General features: G+C 36.3%; 1 long non-coding RNA gene across 1 annotated transcript; it reads left to right on the top strand.

The window, feature by feature from the left end:
• The first annotated feature begins 4,390 nt into the window (after positions 1-4,390).
• On the top strand, positions 4,391-6,336 carry LOC139127048 (uncharacterized). The gene is made up of 3 exons (XR_011550906.1): positions 4,391-4,500; positions 5,085-5,293; positions 5,667-6,336. It is a non-coding gene; the product is annotated as an uncharacterized lncRNA (long non-coding RNA).
• The last annotated feature ends 969 nt before the right edge of the window (positions 6,337-7,305 follow it).

The raw sequence follows: 7,305 nt of genomic DNA, 5'->3' as shown, positions 1-7,305 counted from the left end.
CACATTAGGATAGTCCTCGAAAGATTCGGGGACTCCTCAATTGGTCCCTGAAAGATTCAAGGACTCATAGACTTAGTCATGTTCACGCTACGATCACAGTTGCTGACATCATTGTCGAAATCGGGAACAGCACTGTCATTCCACAATGGACCTTGGTAACATACATCAATTCATCGGCGATATCCAGTATTCCGTTGCTTTCCATGTAGTCCTGTCATTAAATAACTGAGGTAATGGACGTCCTACATTCAGAATCGTAACCTTTCCCGACGAAGGATTAGTGCAGTGGACAAATTCATTCGAACGTCGCGTCGTTTACACAATCGACTTGAAACAATGCAGAGTCTCACAACAATGTGACTCGTGACCTTCATTATGTTAATTAGCAAGGAGCATATATTTAGTGTACGATTCGGTGTCTCGCTTAACGAGAAAAGCATCATTGACAACATCTCCAAATTAATCATGGAGACTGTAACATACAACCACAGAATTTTAAACGGTGGGAAAACTTTACAGTATGAAAGAGCAACATGTACCTTACCCGGGACCTTACACAATCGGGCTATGCGCCCTAGGTGTCCCTGTAGATTAAAATGGAATATGCCATCATGCAAATTGTTACCAGCGTCGCGTCGGCTCGGACAGCATATTCAAGAAACGAGTACATTGCCATTAATCGTCAAGAGGCTCGTTTTAAACCATGGAGGTAGTAGAGACTCTACTACATCCATGTTTAAACCGACTGAAGGTTCAGCCACTGCCCAGTTCATCACATTTATGCCAGGGAGAACATGCCTTGTAGATCTCGTCGCGTGATTAATACGCAAAGACGTGTTTCAGCGCTGGCCGACCAGTCACACATCGGAGCCATGAGGACGCCGGGTTAAGCCATTACATAATCTTAACTTCGAGCTGCTGAATATTGACGCTTATGTGCAGGAAGTTGGACCAAATCTTTCCAGTGATTCCTCTGCCTGCCAGCTTTACCAAGTAATGCTTGTGAATGCACAAGCTGATGAGCGAAGGTCACATCAGGATAGTCCTTGAAAGATTCAGGGTCTCATCTGGGTGGTCCCTGAAAGTTTCAAGGACTCATCCGGGTGGTCCCTGAAAGTTTCAAGGTCACACCAGGATAGTCCTTGAAAGATTCAGGGTCACATCTGGGTGGTCCCTGAAAGTTTCAAGGACTCATCCGGGTGGTCCCTGAAAGTTTCAAGGTCACACCAGGATAGTCCTTGAAAGATTCAGGGTCACATCTGGGTGGTCCCTGAAAGTTTCAAGGACTCATCTGGGTGGTCCCTAAAAGTTTCAAGGACTCATCTGGGTGGTCCCTGAAAGTTTCAAGGTCACACCAGGATAGTCCTTGAAAGATTCAGGGTCACATCTGGGTGGTCCCTGAAAAGCTGCAAAGACATCTCTGCACAGTCCCTAAAAATTCCGGACAAAAACTGTTGGTTTCCGCCGTTGGTATTTTAAGGTTTAAACAGATAGATGATATTGATTAAATTTCTTTGCATCTACCAAAAATAGTTCATTTTTAATAGAAGAGCTGAAATAATTCAGTGATTTTGTAAAATTTTCCTGCATTAATTAGCACACTCACAAGAAAAGGGTATTTTAATCAAATTTAACAGGTCTCATTTCCTTGTATGTGAAATAAATAAATGTACAAGACATTTTTAACATCTACCAAATCATTTGAAAGAGAAATCACCAAAAAAAACTACACTACAGCAGAACTAATTTAGGCAGAGGTAGAAGGCCATTTTCCCATCGAAAATTTAAAATTTTATCATGCATCGTTTGGTGAGAACAGTAAATGCCTACAAATCAACCTTGGAAAGGGAATTTGTATTTGACTTAAACTAAACAAAATTGACAAATCACTACGTTTAATTGGTTCTCCTTTCCTAAGCAAGTGAAAAGCTAGACAAAAATGTAAAATTTGTTCGAGATGTATTTGACGATTGTGCAGTTATCAATAATTATGAAATTTGCCCCGCCTTCACACAAAAACACTGTTAGAATGATGAGTTTTAAATAGATTATAACAAAATGCTCAAGATCTTATAATCACAAAATAGTTCCAATTGTGTTTAATATAAATGACTATAGTATATATAATGTTAAAAAACAACGGAGATCATTGGAACTGCATTTTAGTAGGGTCATGGAAGTAACATATCGCAAGTTTAAAGGCCTGTGTTGGCACCAGATTTTCTCATCAGAAAATTTACCCACCAGATTACAATTTCAATGGAAAACAAAAGGCTCTTACACCTCAATCATTCTCTTACAGACTAGAACAAAGGCGATCCCAGGGATCGCGAAAAGTGCATTTAATGAAGTTGTGCATAAAACAGCTAATGTACCCAAATGCTAAATGGGTCATATATGCTATACAAACCTGGTGCTGATAATTTACGAAAGTGATTTAAGAGATAAGCTGACATTGTAATGACTGTGTAACATCATTTTCTTGTTTTTGGTTCAGGGAATGTTTTCAAATATATCTTACAGCGATAAAAAAAGTCTTATTTGCATTTGTCCAAATAAGTCAACCATGTCACTTCCGTTTTCTACTTGGAACATGAATTATTTCTTCACCTTAACACTTAAAAGGTCCAAGAATGGTATATTCAAAGCCTAATACAATCTACATTGTGCAAAGGACTAATTTTAAAAGATTTTATATGGAATGCCTACACTGTACTAAATGTAATAATTGAAACTTGAAAGGTTTTACAATATCGTAAAGAGAGAATGGAAGTTTTTACTAACATTGCTAAATATATTTTACCTAATTTTGAGCGATCCTCATGTGCTTGATGATCATTAAAATAATTTTCTTTAATTTTTCAAATTGACGTCAACTTATTCTTATTAATTATGTTATCAGTAAAATGAGAAGTTACATTAAGAGACACTACTTGTTTAAGTTATTTAATACTTTAAATTCTTCCTATCGAAAGATGTCCATTTTATAACTTAAATGAACATTTTGCTCAGTACAAATAAATTGACATGGTTATTTATTTTCTGTGTATTTTAACTCATTGTAATGATTATATACTAATAGGGCATACAGAATGAAAAGCCCTGTAAAAATAAACAATGATTGATTCGTATAGTTCATTTCAATTATCCAGAGAATTTGCATAATGTCAATAACATTGGGAACTTACTGGAAGATTTGGATTTTCTTAATGCATACCAAAATGCTTGGCCAAATAACCAACACTTTGTACTAAGGGAGGCTGAAGAAAATTTGTGTTTCAGCTCTATTTTATTTTATTTTCACCCTTACCCGTATTACTAATATAGATTAAGTGTGGATAAAATGTACTTAAAGACCAGGTTGTGTGGTCACTGGTAAATCAGATATACTTTTGACTGTGTGCAACTTGCCTGTTCATGCCACATACAGAAATTTATGATAATAATGATAAATAAATTATAATGATCACGATGATATAGAGGTACAATTGTTATACTATACTGCCAATTATCATGAAATATGGATTAGGAAAGCTCTTCCTTTATCAGCTGAAAGACCATGAATTTAATAAGTCATGTTTGGAATTTTCTGGAATTTAATAGTTGTGTAAGAGAGAGAATTTTAGAACAGTAATTGCATGTCAATAAAAGTTCTAGATTGTTCTTATATGCTCTTAATATAAGCACATGAGTATTAATATTGGGACAGCAGGCTTGCAGTCAGACTTTTGGGATTGTGTGCAAACTATATTATGATCATGTAGAGAAAGACTGTGAATAAGTAATCTTGTTATCACATATTACTGAATATATGTGTTACTGTTGTTTTTGCATCTGGTTCATATTTGTCTTCAGGTCTAGCAAACTTACCTGGCATGGTACGATACCTACCAGTGAAATTTGGATAAAGTTAGGCGGGGACAAGTGTCAGGGAACCATGACAATGGTTTACCAAGTTGCTAACATCAGTAATCCAAATGTAGCAGATAATACAGTGATTTGGAGTACATTTGCAGCACCTGATTCCTATTACAATTTAGAAATAGCTTTAGCTGTTAACAGAGGTCAGGTAGACAAACTGGATGGCACTAAGGGGAAGTAAGTCTAAACATGCCTACTGTGTTTTACTAAACAATGAACAGATTGTACCATATATCTATTTTGGTACAATATTTGGAACTTAAGATACATACATATTGGTTATCCAAGTTTAATACATGCATTATACTGCTGATCCAAAATTCTGAAAAACAATGTGCAAATCTGACCAAACTTATGCAGCATAAATATGATACCTACATTAAATAGTACAAAAGGCAAAGTCGTTTTCTTGCATGTACAAAATGCATTGATGTGTAGAAACATGGGCACTAATTAGAATGGTGTGGACAATTGTCTTACATTCCACTTTGATTTATTTCAGGGACAAGACACTATTAGCACGGATGATGGGAGATTATGAGTATCTGGCCAAGAGTTATGGATTGTCTGGACCAAATGGTATGAAATGTATACTTGCATGCTATGATTTATACATAAGCTGAGGCACTGACAGGACAGACAGTTTATTGTGTACACTTCAGTTTTACCAATGATTTACATGTGTACGTCCTTGACCTATCAGTTTGCAATATGTGCGTCTGTTAATAATCAGCATGCATTGTGTATGATATGCTGTAGAACACAATTATGATAATTTGTTGTAGTTTTTCGTTGACTTAAGACATTCACAGCTAACATTGATTAGTCAGATAAATTTAAAGGAAGGGGTACACAGTGGGTCAGATCTTGATAAATATTTGCATGCTATTAACAAATGATTGTTTTCCTCTGTAGAAATTCTTGTGTTTATTTCTCAATTTAATTCTTACACATAGTATTAATGTGTATACTGGCAATGCAAAATGTAGTAACCATGAATTTTTTGAAATAAATATTTAAATTGATAAGTTTGCATATTACAGGTACATCCTCTCCAAGAGTTCACACATGCACATCAAATTGACTTCATGAACACCAGTCATGTCTACTAAGGTTTTTAAGTAATTATGTCAGTTTTTGTTCCTTGTCTTCCTCACATTTAGGGAAATATTTTTGCGTATGCTGTGTGATCAGCAAGGAACAAGCACAGTTGCCGAAGGAGGAACAACCATTGTCATTAATGGAGAAGAGAACCCTTGATGATATCAGAAAATGTCACAGTGAATTTCTTTCAACTGGTGGAAACCTAAGGCATGCCATGCAGCACTACAATAGTGTCAGAAAGCCACTTTTCAATGTACCACTGCACAGAGTATGTACTAATCAATTCAATCCACTATGTTGTTTGCTTCCATTGACCAACTAAACATATAGCTCTGTTCTGTTTCAATCAGTTCACTTTACCTTTCTCTGAACAGTTCAACAGACCACACTGTGACCTATCTACATGTATGCATGCCACTATGTCCATAACGGTGTGCACAAATAGAAGTTTATTAGTGAAGCTATATGCGAAAACAAGTGACAATGAAGCCAGCACATATGTCAGCATTTGTGATCAATCTAGTTGTTGTATATTTGTATATAGTGTTTTCTTCATAAATAGGTAGGTATGAACGTTACAAGATATTGTCATACATTTAAAAGTAAAAGATACATGTGCTAACCCTTATATTTTATCACAGGTTGCAGTCCCAGGGTTGCACATCAGTCCTGGCTTGTTTTAATAAAAGTTTTTCACCATGATGGAAGCTAGCTGTGCAGTACTGGATATCAAGATCATCACGACTCTGGAGAGAGATGATGACATTGATGAACCCGTGCTGAAGCCTGCTGGATTTGACACATATGTGGCCATGTTGAAACAAGTCGAGACATTACAGTGTGAAGCGAAAGAACTCCAAGAAGAAGCTAAGACCTTGGCTGATAGTATTGAAAAGGCTCTCCTTGCTGATGATGACTGTGACGATGATGATGATGATGACAACAGTGAAGATGATGGCAGACCGCCACTAATGACCTTGGGCAAAGTTAAAAAAACCCAGGAGAAAGTGCATACTACATTAACAAAATAAAAATACATGATTTTGTGCTAATTTTGAAATCTTGTGAGACACAATTAATTTCAGTGGCAGTGAGTTGCTAGCCAAGTCAAACTTTTTATCAAACTGGAATAGTTGCCATGTTAAATAAACATGTAATGTTTGTTTTAGCATGGTGTGAAATTTCCTGTATCATGTGAGAACACCCACAGATAACCTGTCTAGCAACCTGAGATCTCAGAGGGTCTCCTTCATCTTTGAAAATGGCATATTGATACCAGAAGTAAGATCATTTTTGTGATGATAAGCAATAACATTGTAAATGTCAAGTGCACAGTCATGTCTATGCTGCATTTTCAGAATTTTGGCTTGAGCACATTTGTAGTGCAATCAATACTTTCCAGACAGACGCCAGTGTTTATCTTTGTTTTCTTAGATATCTGAAGCTACTGACGTAAAAGCGAAACTGCCAAAACAATGTGGTTTGTAGTCTGCGGTATTTACCAAGCTCTGCAGTCATTTGGTGTTGGACGTCATTCTTACCACTGGAAGGCATTCATCGGAAATCATGTGAACAAGTACTGTAAAGTATGTGTTTTACAACTGTACACTGTTTGTTGCTAAAGTCATTAAAAGTTCAGTATTCTGCTTGTCATGATTTTCAAGCTTTCAGTGTCAGATTTATTGTGTGTTATATATATACTACAGAAGATGTATTTCGTCTACATTATTTTGACCTACTTTCAGTGAAACAACTCTGTTTGCTTCTTTGAAAGAAAGTTATCATATCCTTTTTTTATTTTTTGTGTTTCAGGAAGAAAACATTCAAACGTTGTGCAAGAGCGTCATCAGGACCACAGCAAGAATATGCCCACAGCTGAATGAACAGGCTGCACACATTTGTGGTCTGTATAAGCCAATATTTTCAAAATTTGCAGCCTGCCATAATCTTTAGAGTACAAGCAATAGAATGTCAGATGAATATATTAGCATTCTCAGTTCAAACATATCACATTTAATGGAATATTACAGAGAACACTTTCCTTATGAAAGTGTACCCCAAAATGCATATGTTAGAAGACCATGTCATCCCTCAGATTGAAAACACAGGGTTTGGCTTTGGTTTCCTCACAGAACGGTGTAAAGAGTATCCATCATGAGATTAGGAAGGGAAACATATCACATTTAATGGCATATTACAAAGAACACTTTCCTTATGAACGTGTACCCCCCAAAATGCATATGTTAGAAGATCATGTCATCCCTCAGATTGAAAACACAG

The sequence above is a fragment of the Ptychodera flava genome, unplaced genomic scaffold, assembly GCF_041260155.1.
Source record: "Ptychodera flava strain L36383 unplaced genomic scaffold, AS_Pfla_20210202 Scaffold_28__1_contigs__length_4768798_pilon, whole genome shotgun sequence".
NCBI lineage: Eukaryota > Metazoa > Hemichordata > Enteropneusta > Ptychoderidae > Ptychodera > Ptychodera flava.
The sequence above is the reverse complement of the archived record's forward strand: the minus strand, read 5'-3'. Positions and strand labels throughout refer to the sequence as shown.